This window comes from Dasypus novemcinctus, chromosome 26 (genome assembly GCF_030445035.2).
Source record: "Dasypus novemcinctus isolate mDasNov1 chromosome 26, mDasNov1.1.hap2, whole genome shotgun sequence".
NCBI classification, from domain to species: Eukaryota; Metazoa; Chordata; class Mammalia; order Cingulata; family Dasypodidae; genus Dasypus; species Dasypus novemcinctus.
Window position 1 is genome coordinate 57,631,051 of NC_080698.1, and position 21,614 is coordinate 57,652,664.

General features: G+C 47.8%; 1 protein-coding gene across 3 annotated transcripts in view; it reads left to right on the top strand.

Moving 5' to 3' along the window:
* The window catches only part of EEFSEC (eukaryotic elongation factor, selenocysteine-tRNA specific), a 246,729-nt gene that overhangs the window by 12,943 nt on the left and 212,172 nt on the right, over window positions 1-21,614 (top strand). Inside the window, exon 1 of one of the 3 annotated variants that reach the window (XM_012530959.3) lies at window positions 9,604-9,687. The exons of the other annotated variants lie outside the window; for them this stretch is intronic. The gene's annotated coding sequence lies outside the window, so the exon portion shown is untranslated. Of the gene's footprint in view, window positions 1-9,603; window positions 9,688-21,614 lie in introns of those variants that run through there. 3 annotated transcript variants of the gene reach the window in all.

Here is a 21,614-nt window from a genome sequence, read left to right on the forward strand (position 1 = left end):
GTTTAACTAGTAGCAGATTTCTGCCGTGCTGATGGTTAATTTCATGCCCCACAGAGGGTCAGCCCGCTAATGCCGGGAACACGGTGACCTCCGAGGAGCGCGCCGCACACGGCGAGCGCCCCGCACACGGCGAGCGCCCCAGTGGCCCTATTGTTTTAGAGAAGCTCTCTTCAGCCATCCTTTAGCTGGCTGATGTTGAGTTAACAGGGGTGACCTTTTCAAGAACGGTTTCCAAAGCCGTAACGCAGATCCCTCTCCGCGTATCTTTTCCTTTCTCCGCGCAGTTCAAAGGGGCTGAGTTGTCGCCGAGGTTTGTGCCAGCCGTCTTCGGCTTGACCCTGGTTGTTGAAATCTGCCGGAGGAAATTTGAACAAACTTGTACTTTGGTAATTCTCCTGCTGCCCGTGAACCTTTAACCTCAAGGTTTCGGAGCCAGGGGCTGCATTGTCACCAGTCGTCCCTGCTGGGGCTTTCAAAGGGCATTGTTTAGCGGGTCTGTTTTCACTTTGCTACTGGAGTTCTTTTGAGGAAGGGTATTAATTCAGACCTGATTCTTAGGCAGGACGAGGACTTTTAAACTTGCCCCAGAGCTTGGGGATGGGGAAATGAGCATAATGCAAGCCGGTGGCTGATGCCGGTGATTGTTCTGCAAAGAGTCGGCGAAGGCAAAGGGAGAGCAGGCGGCCGAGCAGCTCCTTGGCTGGCGGTGGGAGATGCCAGCTCTCCCGCTGGTCTTGGTTGACAGCATAACAAAAAGGACTGTTGCCTCTGACTGTCCGGCCTCAGGTCTGCAGTTCCTCCTGAATGTGACGTTTCTGGCCTGCCAGGTCTGCGTGAGCCTGGGAGGCCAGGGGTGAACTTGGGGTCTCACATACCATTGAACAATGCTTGCATGGAATGAAGCTTTCTGGGGAAGGGAAAGAAGGCTGCCGAAGGAAGAGGGTTGAGACTTGACAATGCTCAGTCTTGGTCCCATCTTGGTCTCCACTCTGAGACTTCTCAGATCAATGTCCATCTCTTGAGCTGTTGGCCTTTCGGTCCCCTCTGTCATCTAGCCAGCCTTCCTGTTTAACTCCTTCTGGGTGTTTCAAAGGAAGGCCTGAAGGCACTCTTCACTATGTTCCATCACAGTAAGAGGGCCCCATGGGCTCAGGGGTTGGTGTCTTGGGGGTTGTGGTGTTTGAGACTTGACTCATTGGAGGGGAGGACCTCCGATACCCCTCCAGATAGCTGCTTGGTGTTCGGTCACCTGCTTTTTGCTACAGGTTGGGTGCTCTTTGAGCACCTGGCTTGGCTCCTTGACTTTCTTCCACTTCTTTTCTCAGGATTCTTAGTGTCCCGAAGATTTGGCTAGGTCACCATCTTCCTGTTGATTACCTTCTTAAGATGCAGACAGTGTCTAGAAGGAAAGGTGTGTCGTTGCGTTCATTCATTCAACAGACGTTACAGCACTAAATGAAAATGTGTGAAGTTACACACGGCATTAAGTGCAATAGTAGGATGCCTAGAGAGGAGCTTACGGAGGTGGGGAATCGACTTGAGTTTGGAAGCCAGGAGGGCCTTTCTCAGGAAATGAGGCTTAAGCTAAAATCTGAGGGTTGAACAGGAGCTGGCGCTGCAGAGGTGGTGGAACGGGCACAGCCCAGAGGCAGGAGGGAGCTTGGGGCTGTTGTGGAGGTGGTGAGAGGCTCAGTCCAGCTGACCGTGTCAGAGCCATGACCCCTGAGAGAGCTGGGAGTGGTTGTGTGGTTCTGTTGGACTAGTATGTATATTTGCACTCTCTAGCCATTCCGTCTTTGCGTTGTGATAGCTGGCCTTTCTTCACCCTCAGTCTTGCCTGTTCTTGTGACTGTAACCCCCATTTCCTTCCCATGGCTGAAGTGGAAACGGGCTGGCAGGCAATCCTGGCGTCACAGGAGGTAGACATTTTTCACCACCCTGTGATTGTGTTTGGCTATTAGACATTGGCCCATTGGCCGCTTATGTTTCATGGGCTGGGTGGAGGTTGAGGAAATATTCCTGAACCAGTAATCCAAGAATTGGACATCAGAGATACTTGTCTAAAGTCACAGAATTATTATTATTATTTTTTTTAAAAAAGGTTACTGCTGGCACGTAGCTCTGCCTCTGACTCCCAGTCTGGTGCTCCTTCCCTCTACAGCCTTAAAGTACATTCCTCTCAGTACTCTCCTGCCTCCCTTTTTGGGGGTGCCTGTTGGATTGAGGCTAATGCCTTGGGGGCAAATCTGGCCTTTTCTTTCTCCCCAGGACTGATGTTTGGCCAGTCGGGATGGTAACTGGAAGGAGGAGTGGTGCAGACGTTAGGAAGATTTCGGGCCTCGCCCGAGGTTCTGCTCAGTGGCATAGCCTCGGGCTTGGGTGGCTCTTTTCCTGCCTTTGATTTTCTCAAGTTCTTTAAAGAGGGAAACAGTAGTTTGCTTCCTTTACAGCTCTCTTGAGATGCCAGTTTGGTTTTCTTGGGACAGAACCCTATTCACAGGCTAGAGAAGAGAGTGCTGCCAGGCCCCAGGCGCTTAGGAAGGGGAAGAGCCCAGGGCAGGCTTCCGGGGACCCCCCTGAGACGGAGCAGCGTGGACCCCTGTGCTCCCCCACCTCTTTCTTTAGAATCAAATGGAATCTCTTCCTGGCCTCTTAGATAAAAAGAGGTACCTCACGCATCCCTGTAGGGTTGTCAGTTGTTTCTGAAGGTTCCTAAGGAGAAAACTTGCATGGCAACCAGCTGTTGAGCTCCTTTCTGAGGAACGACTATCTTCTAGGAAAGAGAAGAGGCTGAGATGTCCGGCGGGATCTCCTCAGCCGAGCCTTGCCCTCTTCCTCTTATCTCGAGACGGGGCTTGTCTTTAGTGCGCGCCCTGGTGCCAGATGCGTGCCCTCCTTTTCCTGAGCGTCTCCAGCCCCGAGACCCCGCTGTGCAGCTGCAAGCCTCCACCGCAGGGAGGAGCAGAAGCCGCCCGCCGAACTCCTGCCTGACTCCGGCACCGTTTGGTGCACGAGAGGGCAGTGTTTGCTTAGTCCTGGATGGCGGTGATCAGTGTATAGGTTAACAGGGGTCAGCGGAGTTAAAGCGGCCTCGGCCTTTTTCAAGACAAAATAAACCAAAAGCCCCGGCAGGGTGGCTCCCCATAGCCAATTTAAGGCCTGACCCCTCCAAAACAAAATCGCTGCTTGCTCTCTTCTTTCCTTAAAAAGAAAAATATTGTTTCTTTCAACGTTTATCTTTTTATTATTTTTTTAATCAATGAAAATAGGGTTGGCAGGCTTGTACCTACCGTGGCAGAGGTTGAAAAGTGTTGCAGAAGCAAAACAACAGCTTTCTAATTAAAAACCATATGGAAAGATTTTGGCTTGAAACAAAGGGTCAAACGTATGCTTTCGCCCTTTCACATCAGTGTAAAGATTATCCGACTTAACATTTAAAGCATGTGAAGATGTGGGCCTCAGTTATCAACCCTTCGAGACTCAGTTTTCTCTCTCTGAGAGCTCACGGTATTAGGCAAAGCAGGGATTTCCAGGAGAAATTCCTGCCTGTCAGAGGCTCATGCACTCTCTGAAACAAGGCCTGTCTGCTTCTGTGTAGCGATTTGCCCCATTTTCAGTCGTCCTTGGTGTTTTTTCTGTAGAGATGTTGAAGCCAGAAAGACCCATAGTGTGTACAACCCCACCCCCGCCGCCAGCACACACCCCAGACTCCTGCCCCTGCCAGTTTTGGGGTCTCACACCCCCTCCTCCACCTTGGATGTGCTGACTGCAGGTGCCTCCAGGACACGAAGGCCCACGAGAGCTTCCTACCGTGCTGGGGTGGCAGGGCCCAGCATGGAGGAAGGGCTGGAGGCGAGGTGCTGTGGGGGCCCGGGAGGAGCTGTGTGCCCAGCAGTGCCCGGGCCTGGCTCGGTGAGGCGTACTAGGAGGCTACCTGGCCACTCCGATCCTGTTGGCTCACCTCAAGCGCAGGTGATGGTCTTGCTCGGGGTGGCTGTGTCACAGAAACCTTAGCTGAAGCTTCTGGCACAGAGTAGGGGATGGTCATTGTGCTGGGGAGCCTCCTGTCCCCTGTGCACGGAGGGGGCTGAGGATTGGGTCGGTGGGAACTGTTGGGCGTGAGTTTGGAGACACAAGACACACCTGGCTGGAGACAGGCCTGCTCTTTCCAGGTTGCTCGTGTATTTGATTCATTGAGCATGTCCACTGCCTGGCCCCTCTGAGCATCTGCAGCAAAGCAAAATGAAATGGAGACGGGAGGGGCCTGGCTGCTGCCTTGATCCTCCGATATCGATCAAGGAGAAAAGCTGGGTTCCGAGGCTCAGCCCTCCATGAAATCAGATGTCTTCTTCTAATCTTTTGTAATCGCAACATAAATCTTCCGAAGTGTGTCTGTAAGATAGATGCCACCTCAACTGTGGAATATATTAGTGTGTGTGACATCCTCGCGGTGTCTTAATTGATACATGGCATTTAATATAAAATTGGACTCTGACAGCGCTGAGTGTGGAGAACCACGGGTGGCCTTCTCATTTACTCCCCCATGTAGCTCCTGTCCTGGCTTTTATTAGAAGGGTCTGATTTTTTTTTTTTTTTTTTTTTTTTTGTGAGCTGCAGGCTCTCAAAAGAGACTCACGCCATGTTTTTCCAGGAACATAATTTCTGAAAAATGCCGGAATCCTCAATTTCCAAAGGAGCCTGGCTCGTCAGGGGCATGCAGAGTTGTTTCTGTGTGTGGATTCTGGGTTGTTTTCCATCTTCACTCCCTGAGGCAGGGCTGGCAAGCGGGAATGGGACAGCTGTTCCTTGGTAGTAATTTCCAGTTAGATTCTTGAATGCCTTGTAGACTCTGGGTCACCGTCAGCTCATAATGGAGCAAAATTGAGTGAGAATTCCTGCAATGAAAGACGTGAACGGCGCACCGGGGAGATATGATGGTAGAGATAGGATGCATTCTGTGAGAAAATATTTCCAGTGCTATCTGTAAAATTCAGATTGAATAACTATTCTGAAGTGCTCCCTTTTAAAAGAGTTTTCTTCCACAAGCATTGCAGACTGAGTAAATACCAATAATTTTTATTTCCCTTCTCCTTATCGGGTCCCCCGACTAAAATGTTCCTGTAGAGCCGACCTGGTCTCTTCAAGTGAACATCAAATGACTAGTGTCAGCTTCCAGTGTGCATTACGACCTGTCTTTCAAAACCCAAAACTGCGCCTTCGTTTTTGCATTTGGAGGCAATTATCAATATTTACCAATACCGGGCAAGTGTTAGAAGTGGAGGGAATACTGCTGAAGATGATGGCCCCCAAGTGAAGGTTGTGGGGAGGGGGTCTTGTGGGTCCGTGTGTCTGCGACAGCCTCGGCCCCCTGGGGCCTGCCCGACACTCGTGGATGGTCTCTCTCTCAGCTCCAGCTTTGCCCCGAGCCCAGCACAGGCAGACTGGACCCGCGCACAGCCATCCTCTGGGGATGGGAACTCTGGTGAGTCTGGGAAGCCTCTGTCTGATGCCGGGGGTCCGCTCGTGCTGGCCTCTGCCCCGAGGCCCTCCTCCTCACTCGGGTTCTTTGCTCGACTCCCCTGCTGCCAGGACCCTGGTGGGTGGGCCCTGCCGTTAGAAGGGCCAGAAACACTGAGGCTGGTTTGAGACCTTGTGTGGGCCTGAAGCCCTACCCCACAGCATAGAAAGCTTACGAAATGAAGAAAATGTGCCGACATCCCACATAAAATAGTTTCTACATAATGACATACGAGCCTTGAATCCCAGTGTCCTAGGTGGCTTCTCTTCTATCTTAGTGGACACGTCAGTCAATGTTAATTCCCATTTTGCAGTTCTCTCGGTGTCTTGCAGCCGATATGTTTTTTTTCCCCCTAGTTTTATTGTTTTAAAATTTCTTAATTTTTTTATTTTTAAAGAAGCTTTTGACTACATAAATGTTACATCAAGCAAACATTTCTGAAGTTTGCAGACGCCCATGTGTTTTGGTACTTATTGCTTTGGTGAGAGGTTCTCGTGGTGCCTCATTAATAGCTGACTTTGGGACAATCCCGAGGTTTCAGACTGCCTTCCTGAGCTTCCCGGGGTTAAAGGCTGCAGGGCAAGGAGGCAGAAAGACTCCAGCTGGCATCTTAGCCCTGCTCCTCTTGCTCTGGGGGACGCATCGCTTTCCTCAACCTTAGTTTCTTCACCTGTTTAAGAAGAGATCTTGAAGGGATAGTGCCTGCCTCGAGGGTTTGCCCCTAGCCTTAGCAGGAAGAAAGCTCTGCCCCGGGCGTGCAGATGCTCACTAAATGGGGCTGCCCTCGCCCGCCGAAGCACACAGACAAGGGCTGGCGCCAGGGACGGGTCCTCTTCTGCGGGTCGTGGGGGAAGGAAGAGTCAATGTCTTCTTTCCTCGGCATCGTGGACAGCAGGACAGAGTACTAGAATTATGCAAGAGCTGTGTTTCAAAGGAGGAAACGAAATTCTTGAATTTTTTAAGGCAAAGAAGAGGAGGAGAAAAAAATAGATTCATTGTTTTACTTGGCTATTCAACAAGGATGGAGGACAAAGCCGGCCTCTCTCCCCTGTGTCTAATGTCATCATCGGCATTTGTTCTTTTTCTTTTCTTTTTCTCCTCTTCCTCCTCCCCCACCCCCTCTTTTCCTTACTACTTTCTTTCTTTTTTGGTCAGGTACTTGGGGCTGCAGCAGAACCCCCTTTCCTCCAAGTCATTCTTAGGTCCCGAGCCTGGCATTGAAGCTCACGCTCCGCCGCTGCTCCGCCGCTGGGAACCGTTTCCTCTCTCGTGGCCTCTGGCCCCTTCTCCAGCGTTGCCGTGGCTTTCCAAAGGAGGTGTGGGCCCGGCCCCAGAGCAGAGTGGGGCTTGCGAGGAGCCCGGTGAATGGGCTGCTGACTCTGGGCCCCCTGCGGTCGCAGCCGCGGTCCCGTAGCCAGGGCAGAGGGTGGTGACGGGAAACATCCCTGTGAGCACGGCTCGGGGGACGGGCCTGGACGGAAGACAGGGACTGATCTCTGGCGCCCCAGGCCGGGCGGAGGCAGGCAGGCGTGGGCAAGATCGCTGGCTGCGTCTGGGGAAGGGCACCATCACCGCCTGCTTCCCGAGCCCCAGCTGGCGTGCGGGGCCAGCCAGACACCGCACGGGGCCCAGGCGAAAAAGACGCAGCCCCCCGACACGGCCCGTGCCCCTGGAAGCCCTTTGTGTGGGGAGAAGCTGGCCGGGGCTCTGGCAGAGCAAGGGAGAACAGGGTGCAGTGGGGGCACCCCAGCGATGCCTTCCAGTTTGTGCTGGCCCACCAGCCACGGCTGAGCCGTGCGTGAGCTGGTCCTCCCGGGGCGACCTGGGCCTGGCTGGGAACGTGTTCCGCTTCCCCGACAGTGCCTTGTGATCCCGACGTCATGCTTATTTCTACAAGGCAGCGCTCTGCAGCCAACTCTAGGAGGTGGGCAGGTCGCTTGCCTGCTCTGAGCCTCAGTTTTCTCATCTTCAAAATGGGGAGAATAACCTTGTTCTTTGCGAGAATCTAATGAAATGTACGGTGCTTATGTTAAGACGGTGCTAGCTTTTGTGATTGTAACCAAATCCGATTAGATTTTTAAAATATTTGCAAGATCTTATTTTTCATATTAAAAAACCACTCTGCTTTTGGTTGTGAAGGCAGGCTAGAATGTATGGTGTCTGATACTGTGTGCAATATATGATTTTAGTCTCTGCTTTTAAATCGGTAACAATCTAGTTAGGGAGAAACTAAATTAAAACATTTGAAATAATCTAAAGAAAAAAATGCCTAATTACTTGGCTCTGCTTGTACAATTCTGGGTACATTTGGAGTTGAGAGGAGGAAGGGCCAGGATGGGAAAAGACGGGATGTAAACCAGAAGCGAAATGCAAATGTGTGAAAAGCAGCTGGTTTTGTCTAGAGGAGAGGTCCGTCTGCGGGACGAGTTGGCCTGTTTCGGGTATGGGAGCTGATAGGTGCCAGTCCCTGTTCAATGCAGGTGTGCTCCCAAAGAGGTGATGAGCAGAACTCAGCTTTTCTTGAAATCATTTATGCATTGGCATTATAAAGAAATAAAAACGCCCACAAAAACAGCATAAAGCAGCAGAGATGCACACATGGTGTAAGTGAAAAAGCGTGGGGTTTAAGAGCCTGAGAAACTGAATTAGAAACCTGGCTTCAACATTTGTTAGCTGTGTCACTCAGGGCAGATTACTTAGCCTCTCTGGGCCTCATCTTCCTGGTCTGCAAAAACAGAAAAGAACTGTTTAATGAGTAGAAGAAATATATTTGAAACGTGATAATAAACTTTTAATAAATACCATTACTGATATTACCACGACTTTTATGACTGATAGCAAAGTTGCTTGCCATGACTCTGCTTTGTCCGTTTTAAATGTGTGCTTCCCTGAAACACTGTGGGTTTTTTCTGTTTTTATAAATGCATACACTATACTGGATCATCATTTTGATGTTTTGGAGAGGCTTATCAATGAATGTATGTGATTAATTTTTGGAAAACTGAGACAAAATCCATAATAGTTAAATATTTTTACAGCATGACCTAGTTCTATATGTAGGAGCAGGGAAAAAAGGGAAAATATTTAGAAAACTTCAGTTTTCTAAAGTCTTGTCAGGGTACCCTTCTTTCAATTGGGGAAACAGTTTTTCCCCCATGAATTTACTGTTTAATTTTTGGGCATGCACATCTCCAAATATAAATGGTACATTTAGAACTTTTTTAAACTAAGAAAATATTAGACCTTTATGGGAAGTTAAAAAAAAAAGAAAGGGCTTACTAACTTTCAATTTTCTCCTAAATCTGCACGGCTCTGAAATTTCTAGACATTTTCCATTTCTAGCTGAGCTAGAAACCCTGTTCAGGGATGGTAAAGAACCCGGTCAGTCCAAATCTTATTACATCCAACTCCAAAGAACCTCTCACATTCCTTTGTTTTGCATTTTGCTGCTGGTAGTTTGCTTAAAGCAAAGTGGGCAATTTGCTGTGAATTTTTTAAATATAGATACTCTCATTTTGTCAAATTTGTCTTAGAGGAGCAGGCCCAGGTTCACTTTTATAAATAAGAAAATTGATTGCAAAGAGATGAATGAAGAGTAACAGACAAATGACATGTAGCACATTTAGAATTTGACCAGAGAAAGCGTACCGTACAGAATGGATAGTCATTCTTTATGTAAATAAATAGGCCATCTGGTGCTCAAAAAAATATCTGTTGACACAAACACACTGGACTTCAAGGTGAATTTCAGACTATTGGGTTAGTTTATGTGAACATTGTTACATGTATAGAAACTCACAGTAGAATAGTATTATTGTAATAAACCCATGTACAGCAAATAATACATAGTTCAGAGTCACAAATTGTATAGATAAAAAATATAGGGGCTAAGTGCTTTCTAAGGACGTTTTTATTATTTTAAAATTAGGCCCTTTTATTTGTATATCTTTGGGCAAATTTGAAATATGAAAATCACCTTATTTTCATTTAAGTGAAACACTTAAATACCTTTCTCCCCACCCCCCTATGAGAGTTTCGAGTACGTAAAGTGAAACTGGAAGTAGTTTTGGTAAGTAACTTTTATCCTGGGCACTGAAGAGAGCACTGGAAAATTCAGCTCTCTCAAAATAATTCTTTGAAAAGTCAGCAGCATCCAAACCAGTTATTGCGTGAGTATTTTCTAAGCCATAGTCAAATTTGTTGCTGTTGTATTCATACTCAAACTTGATTTAAAAATGAAATTTCTTAATGAAACTTCCTAAATTAGGTTTGTTTTGAGGTAGGCAAATTGGTAGTAGTACCAAAACCCAAGAACCAAATAGTACTTTGTTTTTTTTTCCCTCCCGTTAAACTCATTTACTGCTTGATGATTCAAAAACTCATATTGAATCTTTACAATGGCACATTTGTGATTCTAGAAGCCCAGACACCTAAGTGAGTTCAGATTGACTTACTGGTTTTTTTTCCCTGTGAGTTCTATCAAAACCTTTTTTACTTTATCTCCGACCAAAAACTGCTTCTCGGCTGTTCACTGCCCCTTATTCTGTTAAATCTCCAAATCCCTGTTATTGTTGTAATCAGTATTTCATTGTAATTACTGTTGTTGCTCTTATTGAACAAGCTTTGGGTGTTTGGTTTGAAGAGATTCAGTTGAGTGTTTTGATTATGGTGATTAGTGCCTATGTGAAATTAAGTAGTGAATCCACACAGGGGTTTCATATATATATTTTAGGGCATTTTTGCTGTGGTAACTGGGGAGTAAGATTATTTGTTTTATAGACTAGAAAAGTTGCAGTGGATTCTAACACTTGGGAATCACAGCTTTAATTTTGACTTGTTCTATTAAAATAAACATTAACCCTTGGTACTCTTTTACTCTCTTAAACGAATGGAACCGCTTTTTGATTCCGACTTTACTGAAGCAGTCTCTCCGCTTCCCCAAGTGCCACTTCGCAGGGTGGACAAAACATGTTCTGTGCGGGAGAAACGTGAGATGCTGGCTGCATGAGGGAGGAAGGGGGAGAGGAAGCTGTTTGCAAAACTACTTAAAATAAATTTTAGGGGTCAAACATGGAACACAGTTGCAAAAGAGAAAGGAAAAAATGCCTTAGGTCAGTTCAGCTAAAATAGCGTGGGCTGGAGGGTTGTTGTATTTCTTGCTAATCAGATGCAATCGGTGCAGCTATTATTTGAGTATCTAAGGCTAGATCTCATTGCTACTCTATCAGGGGAATTAACCTAAAGGGGCATGTTTTAAATGTTTGATTTGGGGGGGGATAGATACCATTTGGAAGCGATGACAAAACTGTGTTTACCTTTGTCATCCGAAGATTGTTCAGACTCGCTGCTCAACTCTGCCAGCCTACAGCTCTTTTCTCAGTCCCAGCCCGGGGTTGGGCAGTGGCAGACCGTCTTGCGTTAGCATTTCATTTAAAAGCGATCGGTACTTTTAAATTAAACATGCAAAGTTATCTTGGTGAGGCATTGAATGGGAGGTTGCTGGATTATTGAATTTGGCCCACAATTTAGCCAGTTCAGCAGGGATTTGGGGGTCTAAAGCAATTAATATGCAAGTACATTTGAGTCAGCAAGGCAGGAGATTACTGTCTTATCAGAGTAAAAAAAAATTTTCTTCAAGATCCATATTTTTTGGAGGTAGATAAAACCCATTGTTTGAAATTCATGTTTGAGAGTGACCGACCTGTATTGCTAGATTTTTAACCACCAAAATGCATTAGAGGGAATAATTGCATTCTCTTTTTTTTAATGGATCTATTATGTGTATTATGCTTTTTTAGGGGAGACCCCAGCTTCCTTCCTTACCTCCTTTTTTCTCTTTACCCTTTTGCTCACAGAGGTTGGGAGAAAACTTAATTGTCTTTGCTACAAAAATAATTCACTGAACTGATCACTGCACACGAAGTTGTTTTTGCCTTGTCAGATTGAGTACTTAAAAAGACCAAACTGAAACGGATTGCAGTCCGCTACTAGACCCCAGTGAGACCTATAAATCCAGACAAATGCTCCGTCTGAATTGCTGTATGATTTCCTGACCATAATGCCCTGGCTTGGAGAAATAGCTTTGTCTTTGATAAACCCCTTCCTGATGACCAAATTTTCATTTTTCTCTTTGATAGAAACCTACAGAGCCGAGCCCTTGCACCTGTTTTTTTCCCACCTGGCAGGGAGCATTCAGAGCCATGGCGTGTATTTTTATTGCATGACTCTCAGCTTTGCATGCAGTGGCTGTGTAATCTTGGGTGGGTGGGGTGGCTTAACACCATTTTCTCTCTTTAAAATGGGAAAAGTAGTGCCTTAAAGAATTGTGAGGCTGGCATGAAACAAGACACTAGCAAGCTGAGTTCCCTGCAGGACAGGCACGCCTGGAGCCCGGCTTCCTCTCCCCCATAACTTGGTAGGAGATATCAAGCCCCGTATTAGAGGACTGAGAGACAAAAGCCCTGCCTTCAGGAGTGCGCAGGCCTCTGGGGGAGTTGAGGTCCTGAAGTTGTGCTTTACACCAGAAGAGAGAGACCCTTGGATACAATAGGAAATTTTAGTCCTCACAAATCAGATGTGACTTAAAAATGAAAAAAAGAAAAGAGTGTTTCTGGCGTGAGAATCTTCCTTATTTTCTGCGGAGACTGTTTCCTTCTGGAAAATTTGACATGAGGAATACGGGACCTTAGTAACTTGGGAGAAGTCTATTCCTGGGGTACAGGCTGTCCCTTTTCTAGGGCCTGGTCTGCTCTTGAAAGCTTATAGCCTTGGCTGCTTGAGAGGGCACCTCGGGACATGGCCTGGGAATGCCAGATGGCTGCGTCCTTTGGGCAGGTGACTCGGGCCTTCGCCTGGGTGCAGTGGGAGTGTGGCCTGGCTCGCTGTAAAGGCCTCCGCGACTTCCTGCGGGGCCCGGCCCTTCCATCCAGTGAGCGGTCTTTCCACTTCAGATGAAGGATAACGTGCTCGGGAGAATAGTTGTCATTGTTCCCATTCCCAAACCCTTTTCTTTGCGTGGAACACATTCTGAGGTTTTCTATTTGTTTACTGCCCTCTCATCCAGACCCGCAGCCTGTGCCGGCATTGTTCTGAGCAGATCACATGTGCTTGGCCAGCGAGTGGGCATCAGGGCATTGGTCCGTGTTTTCCACCACGGTTCTCTCAGTTCTGAGGGGCTGCCGGCCTCCATCCCGATTCCAGATTTAGACCAAAAAAAGGGAGCGAGAGAGCGAGAGGAAGCAGCAGCAGAAGCAGCCTTGGTATAAAATGGAAGCAGTAGTTGGCAGTGGATAGAGGCGATTGTGATACGGAGTTTTGAAGTGCTCCTCCTTTGAAAGCTCGCTCTTGTTGCAGAACCAGGTCCCTCCCAGCGATGCCTCGACAGGGCTAGGAGCAGGCAGGCTTTAATTTCAGAAAAGTCCTGAGGAATAAGACAGAAACATGAGCAATGCAGGGTTAATGTTGGTAAATCAATTTTTTCTTCTTCTTCGTGGGAGAATATGCCTGGATTGAGTTTATGGACAGCAACTAACAACAATAAGACTCCGTGTTTGAGCACCGGTTACTTAACTTATGTCTATCTCATTTAATCCTTCCAAGAACTCAGAAGGGACAATTATTATTATTTTTTCTTATAATAAATGGAAAAAAAAAAGGTGACTTAGGTTAAATAAACTACCTAAAGTCCTGCGTTAGGAAGGTGACAGATCTAGGATTAAAATGAAAAAAAAGATCATGTTTTTGACTTGGTAATAGATGCATCTGGTTGAGAATTCAAGCAGTGCTCATGGCTATACAGTGAAATGTATATCTTCCTTTAGTTGTCCTTTGCAAATGAATTTTGGACATGGGTCCCTGTCAGTATATAAGTTCACACCATTCTTTTTTTTCTTTTTTTTAACTACATATGTAACTTAAAATTTCCCATTCTAACCACTTTCAAGTGCACAATTCAGGGATCTTAATTACATTCAAAATATTGTGCTACCATCACCAACATCCATTACCCCAACTTTTTTCATCACCTCAGACCAAAAACTGTGCATCTATTAATCACCCCCTACCCCATGCCTAGCCCTGGTAACCATAATCTAGGTCTCCATGAAGTTTGCTTCTTCTAGGTGTTTCTTATATGTGAGGTCATTCCGTATTTGTCCTTTTGTGTCTGGCATATTTCTCACTCAACCTGGAAGAATCTTCCAGGTTCTTCCATGTGGTAGCATGTGGCAGAACTTCATTCCATTTTACGGCCAAATAATACTCTCTTGTCTGAAATGTTTTATCTGTCTGTTCGTCTGTTGGACACTTGAGTTATTTCCACTTCTGGCTACAGTGTGAATAATGCTGCTATGAACATTGGTGTCCAAGTGTTTGTGTCCCTCCTTTCAGTTCTTCTGTGATCCACCAAGAGGTGGGATTGCCGGATCGTACGATAGTTCTGTGTTCAGCTCTCTGAGGAACTACCATACAGACGTCCCTGGTGGCCGTTGCATTTTGCAGCCCTAGCAACGCTCACCTCTTCTTTTTGACGGCAGCACACTCTCCTACCCTCCTGGAGGACCCCACGCTGTCCCAGCAGCACTGCGCTGAAAGCGTGGGTTCCGTTTCCTCTTGCACCTGTGCGGTGTATTGTAGGCTCAGTTCCTGGGGAGAGGGGCCGCCTCGGGCTGGTTCCTCTCTCCCCCAGCCCTGTGCTTGTTCCCGCGCGGCCCTCTCATCAGTCGGGTCTGGTGTTGTCCTTGTCCTGGAGGCCGGCCCCTAGCGCCAGCCACTGCTTTGACTCTTGGCCCCCCTTCAGCCAGCTGCGAGGGTTTCTGGTCTCGGGGCAGGGGCAACAAGAGGCCGTTCCGTTCATTTTCCCGCAGTTTAGCGCTCTGTCATCCTGTCCTTCGGAATCACACTGACCCAGGTTTGAATTGTAGTCCTACAATTTTCATAGCCAAGTGTCCTGGACTACCGATTCCCACCTTTCTGAGTGTCAGGTAAGGGAGGACATAACACTGCCAGTTAGAGTCGTTGTGAGGAGAGAGAGTAAATTCTACGGCTACTGCTTCAATGGTATCAGGCCCTGTCCTAAGTCTTTTAGCCTGCTATCTAATTTAATCCTGATCCACCTCTGAAAACTGAGGCACCGCCCTGCACTTCTTTTACAAGGAAGTAACTAGAAATCTAAAAAAGTTAAGGCCCTTGCTGAGGGCTGTGCGCCTGATGAGCGGTGGAACAGACGTTTGTCCCATGCTACCTGCCTGCGGAGCCCGTGGTGGAAAGCTGCTGCTGTGCTGGCCCCCGTAAAAGCAGCCATGGTCAGGTGACCCTCGTCGTGCCCTGCGAGCCTCCAGTCGCCAAGTTCTGTTTCTAGCAAAGCCTTAGCTCTCTTGTACTTTCATGCCAGAGGTGATACTTTCTTCCCATGGAAGGCTTTTGTAGTGCTGCTTCTCACCTTGCTTATGGAGAGTGTGACCTGTGCAGCATGGGTGCCCTCTCTGTGCCTCCATTTCTGTGTCTGCACAGCAGGGACAGTAATAATTCCCCCCTCCCCCCCCCACCCCCCGTGGAGTGTGCAGAGCTCCGCACGAGGGCTCGGAACGTGTGCTTGATGGTGTCAGCCACTTTCTCTTTTTCCTTTGGCCTGTTCCTAGGCTCCTGGAGAGAGATGTGAGGCTTCCTCAGAGGGCCCATAGAGTGAGGTAACACAGTCACGTGCTGACTGTTATCTCCTTAGGAAGGACTGTCGGGAGCAGGGGTGCCGCTTGTATTCCGGGGCTCAAGTGTGACGAGAAGACACTTCCTGCGCTGCCGGGGCAGGGTGCCTGCCACTGCACTTCTTTCTGTGGCTCTGGACTACTTTGTATGGCTCCCAGAGAGAAGTGCAGGAAAAAAGCCTCCAGATCTGTGACTTGGACTGATCTGGCCTTCTAAATGCCCTCACCTCTCACCACCAACTGCTGTAAGGTTTTCTTGTCTTCAAGTTTTTAATGCAGAGGTGAAAGACCCAATATCGTGTGTGTGTGTGTGTGTGTGTGTATATGTACACACCCATGAGTATATTTGTTTGTGGCTGTCTCTGAAGTTTTGTTTTACATTGACTCAATATGTTCTATTTTCCATGTTACTTGTCTTTGTGAACCTTATTGTCAGTGTTTACTTTCCTTTTCCTCATCTTATACAGAATTAGGTTTCTTCTCTATAGTTACATCAAACCCTTTGCATATTTCTAGAATTAACAATTTCTCTGGGCCACTGAGCCGTTTGTAGGCCTCTTTGTCTCATTTTCTTTTTGAGGTTTCTAGTTGCTTTGGAAATCATCTAGGATGGCTTAGCAGGAACGGCTGTGTTTTGGACTTTAACTGGGCGTGGTACAAAATAGTGGTGGGGAGTGGCTGTAGCTCAGTGGTTGAGTGCCTGCTTCATATGTATGAGGCCTAGGTTCAATTTCTGGTACCTCCTGAAAAAAAAAAAAGAGAAATAGTGGTCCATAGTAGCTTATCTGTAATCTCACATTCAAAAAGCTCTAAAAATTGGAAAATTACTTTTCTTTTTTGAGTTTGATGTAAGCCTGATACGAACTAACTGAGGCTATTTATAGTCTTTGCCCCATTTTTCCCATTTAGTCTGAATATTTAAGACTAAATAGTCTTAAATATTTAGAATATGCAACATCTGTTTGGATGTTAGAAAATATATAGTGCTGAATTACCTTTTTATGTAACTTTTAAAACAATTTAAATGAATTTGTATTTCATCAGTATAGTATAGTAGAATTTTCATAAATACAGATCCAGGTATGTGCTACAGATATTATTTATTCAGTCCATAGCTATTGCTTATGGTGCTTTTTTAAAATTTATTCTTAAAGAAGTTTTAGATTATAGAAAAGTTACATTGAAAATATAGGGGGTGTAATTTGTTATAATCCGTTAAAAATTTAATAGGTAGCTTCATATGTAACTTCCTTTTACTTGATACAACACGGACATCTTTCCATGGTATTGTTTTACAATAGAACATTTCTTTATATGGTAACTTGATATCATGCTTTTTTTTGGGAAACTGCTTTTGTAACAGTTTTATTAAGATATAATTCAAATTCCATATAATTTACCCATTTGAAGTATATAATTCAGTTGCTTTTTAGTATATTCACAGAGTTGTGCAATCAATATCATGATCAACCTTAAAACATTTTTGTCACTCTAAAAAGAAACCCCAAACCCACTAACACGCATTTCCCATTTCTATGCAGTCTAGTCAGCTACTAGTCAACTTTCTATCTCTGTGGATTTGCCTATTTTGGAAATTTCATATAAAAGAAATCATATTCAATTTGTGGCCTTTTGTGTCCAGCTTCTTTCACTTAGCATGTTTTCAAGGTTCATCTATGTTATAGCATGAATCTATAATTCATTTCTTTTTAAGGCTGGCTAATGTTCAGTTGTATGGATAGACCACATTTTAAAGAATTCATTCATCTGTTGATGGGCATTTAGGTTGTTTTCACTTTTTGGCTATTTTTGAATAATGCTGCTGTGAACATTTGTGCACAAAGTCTTTGTGGGAACCTATGTTTTCAGTTCTCGCGGGTATGTATCTAGGACTGGAATTGCTGAATCATATGGTAACTCTATGCTTAACTTTCTGAGGAACTGCCGAACTGTTTTCCAGAGAGGTCACACCATTTTACTTTCCTACCAACAATGTTTGAGGGTTCCAGTTTCTCTGCATCCTTGCCAGCACTTGCTATTGTCTGTCTTTTTAATTCTAGCTATCTTAATGAATGTGAAGTGGTATCACATTGTGGTTTTGATTTGCATTTCCCAGATTTTGCGTATCTTTTCATGTGTTAATTGGCCATTTCTATATCTTCTTTGGAGAAACGTCAGTTCAGATCCTTTGCCCATTTTTAAATTGGGTTGTCTTTTTATTACTGACTTGTACGAACTTTTAATATATTCTAGATAGCTCCTTATCTAGAATATATGATTTGCAAATATTTTCTCCCATTCTGTGGGTTGTCTTTTTACTTTCCTCATAGTGTCCCTTGAAACACAAAGTAGTAAGTTTTGACAAAGTCCAATTTATCCTTTTTATTGTTGCCTGTTTTTTTGGTGGCAGATCTAAGAAACCATTGCCTAATCCAAGGTCACAAAGCTTTATGTCTATGTTTTTTTCTGTAAGAGTTTTATAGTTTTAGCTCTTGAGCTTATATTGTTGATCCATTTGGAGTTATTTTTTATATGTGGTTTGAGTTCCATGGGAACTTCTAGTAGTTCCAGCACTATTTGTTGAAAAACTCTTCTTTTCCCATTGGATAGTCTTGGCATCTTTGTTGAACATCAGTTGATTGTAAATGTGAGGGTCTCTTTCTGGACTCTTGGTTTGATACCATTGGTCTATATGTTTATCCTTGTGCTGGATTTTCTTTTAAAAAGTTCTGGGTTCATGAGCAATGCTGATGCGCATAAGGAGTGCCGTGCCACGCAGGGGTGCCCCCCCCCGTAGGGGAGCCCCCCACACAAAAAGTGCGCCCCGTAAGGAGAGCCGCCCAGCGCAAAAAAAGGTGCAGCCTGCCCAGGAATGGCGCCGCCCATACAGAGAGCTGACGCAGCAAGATGACGCAACAAAAAGAGACACGGATTCCGGGTGCTGCTGACAAGAATACAAGCGAACACAGAAGAACACACAGCAAATGGACACAGAAAGTGGAAAACTGGCGGGGGAGGGCGGGGAAGGGTAGAGAAATGAAAAAAAAAAAGTTCTGAGTTCTGAAGCACAGTTGCCAGCAGGGTTTCAGGTGTGGATTGGTAATCATCAATTTCTTTTGACCCACGGGGAGGGTTGTTTTTCCAGTTCTTCGGTTCCTCACCTTTCCTCCTTGTCTTATCCCTGTGAACTCTGTGGCTCACCTTAGGAAAGTCTGAGAAAGGGCCTGAGGCTCTTGCCCATGTGAACGGTAGAAACCGATCTTCTGACGGTCACCCAGTCCCCGTGTTTCAGCGGGATGGTGCCCTCGCTTCCAGCACCCAGACCTTGACCATGACATGGAGATACTGTGGGCCCTGGCCAGAAGGTCCATCGGGCCCTGGACGCGCCTGCTCCTTCTGAACGCCTGTTCCTGGGGGGCCCTGGGTCTCCAGGGGAGCGTTCTTATTTAATTGGTCCAGTGATAGATACCTGAGCCAAGCCGGGCCAAAAGGAGGTTCTCTCCTGGGAATTTGAAGCTTGTGAAGAAGGGGCAGAGAAAGCAGGGGTCCCGGCAATGGGTACATGGATGGAAATATGTTAGACCAGAGAGAAGGCTGCTGAGAGCCCCAGAGCTCCTTCGCTGCTGGGCTTTCCCAGAGCGTCTGTCAGTACCCAGGAGTCTTCTTGGAAGTCCTCCCTTTTGCTGCTGATTGGGCAGTTTCTGTTGCCTGTGAGGAAAAAGGACCTAGTACACGAGTGACTGGGCCCAGGTGGTTCTGGGTGGATTTCATTGTTTTTACAAATAGCATTTAGTACCTGCCGAGAGCAGGGGTGTTCTGCAAGGCACCAAGACTTCCTTGGCAAAAGAGGGTGGCCCTTTCCTGTGGGGTGTCGTTGCTCACTGAGGATGGGGCTGGACTTGTGAAGCACGTGTGCTGGGTATCAGATGTGCCGTGGAGGGCCTACGGAGAGCTGCGGGGTTCAGAGGTAGGGAAAGCCAGGGAAGGCTTCACAGAAGAGGTGACGTGGGAGGGGCCCTGATGCAGGAGTTGGAGTCTGCCTGGTGTTAAGTGAGAGATGGAAAGTTCCAGGAGAAGGGCAGAGTCTATGCAGAGGATCAGAAGCACGAAGGAATGAGGTGGATTTGGACTCAAGGCGTGAGCTGCTGAGCTGTTAGAGAAGGTCAGGACCAGGTACCAGGCCAGGACATTTAGACTTCCTTCCGGAGGGCAGGGGCTTTCGAAGGGTTTGGAGCAGGGAAGTGAAGATCTGTGCTGGCCAAGCTTACCCTGGTGTGGGGTGGTGGGGAGAGAAGCCAGGAGACCCTTTGGAGGCAGTGTGGTGGAGCAGGCTGGTGAGGTGAGGAAGAGAGGAGGAGAGCAAGGTAAGAGCTGGTGGGCCAGGCTTGGTGACGGCTCCAGGTAGGGAGAGATTGCCGGGTAAAGAGGTGGAGGGAGGGGAGACAGGGAGAAGGTGAGGGGAGAGGGTCGAGGACTCTGCTGCCTCCAGAGGAGGCTTGTGCGCAGGCAGGCCCCAGGCTGGGGGTGGGGCAGGCTGAGGCCAGCAGCCTCAGGGCCCCCCTTTGTGGGGGAGATGAAAGGGGCTCCATTCCACTTTGTTTTATGCCAATCAGGTGCAGCTTTTGGATTCCTGGCTAGCTGCCACGTTGCCGCCAGGCAGAAGTTTGGCGGCCCTCGTATTGTTGACCCTTTGTACTCGATGGTGAAAGTATCTGCTTTGCAGACTGGGCCCTGGAATCAGGTATTTGGAATGCATAGCTAATGCGTTCCACCCCAGACCTTTGGTATTATTATTCCACAGTATCACATCTAATTGACTATTTCCAAACGTCCCGGTACATTCTGACTGTATAAGCAGGGGAGGTTGCCAGCAGCCTCTCTTTGCTTGGGCTGCCTCCTTGGGCAAAGTTTCCTGGCACCACCCCCCTCTCCCAGGGCCCCTAGTGGATGTCTAGGCCCAGGAGCTGTGCTTCAGGGGCGCGGCTCTCCTGGCCGCCTTGCCCACCTGCGCTCCTCCGGCCCTCGCCCGGAGCTGATGAGATGCTCGTCCCTGGGGCTTCACTTCCTCTGTCTGCGGCCGGTGGGGGGCTGGATGGCGGGGCGAGGCCCAGCAGGACGGAGGGTGCTCGTGCCCAGGGCCTTTGCTGGAGCGCTGCATTCCCCACGCTGGGTGCCACTGCTGCAGGCAGGGTGGGGGATGGCTTCAGGGACCGCCGCCTGCGCGGACCTGCGTCTTCCCGTGTGCTCCCACGGCCCCGCCGGCCGCTGTGCCTGTTCGGCCTTGCCCGAGGCCAGACCTCTGCCTCACAGGAGCAAGCGGGCCTCAGGTGGAGCCTCCCGAAGGCAAAGCCCGGCGAGCCGTTGAGTCTTATTCTGTTTGTTTTATGGTTACACTCTAATTTTGGCATGTGATACTTTCCCATTTATGGCAGCCATACAGTTTCCTTTTCAACTTTATAGAAAGGAATAGATGTTTTCCTTTAAGGAACAACAGTGGATTAAAAACGGCAGGATTAGTTATGTAGAGAACACTGTTGAAGGGTAGTGTGGTGGCAGGGTGGTGGAGGACCTGGGGTGGTGCCGAGGCCCGCCAGCCTGGGCCGAGCGGCAGGGCTCAGCGAGCCCCCGTGGCCTCCGCCGCTGTCTCGCCTCGCGGAGCCTCGCGGAGCCTCAGCCTGGCCATCTATAAAAGGGGGCATGCTCCTCCCCTCATCCCAGACGCTCAGTCTGTTGGGGTAGAAAAGAAAGAACTCCTTGAACTGGCCGGGTAATGTTAATACTGTACTGGCTCCTACGTGGCATTTTTCTTCCTTGGAGGGTGTCCCCCACTCAACTCGGGAAGGCTCTCGGGAGGGGTGCCTGCTCGCCTCACCTGGGAAGAGCATGGGTTTGAGAGTCTGGTTCGAGTTTTGGCACCATCCTTTACCAGCTACGTACCCCTACAGGACAAAGTGGGGAGCAGGACACCGCCACCTCGGGAGGTGTGCTGAGTACCCAGCTGGGGGACCAACGCCCAGGGCCCTTGCTGGTTCTTCCTCCCCCCAGAGCGGCTTTCCCCGGGGCCGGTTTCCTTTTGCTTCACTGAGGTTCTCCTGTCAGATCTCGCGTGGGTGGATGCCGTTACTCCAGCGGAACCCCAAACGCAGCTCCCCGCTGGAAAGCGCTCTCCAGATGAGCTCTGGAGGAGAGGTGGGGCAGGCGGGGCCCACTGAGGAGCTGTGAGGGTGCTGCTCTCTAGCGGAGCTGGGGGGGCCCTCGGCTGCCGTGGCCTGACTACTGGGGCTCTGGGGAAGGGCTGCTATCCCCACCCTGTAGCCTGAGTGTAGGCCGGAGGGGTGCTCTCCGGCATTCATTCATTCTTTCATTCAGTTTAATTTTTTCCCCCATCAATCATT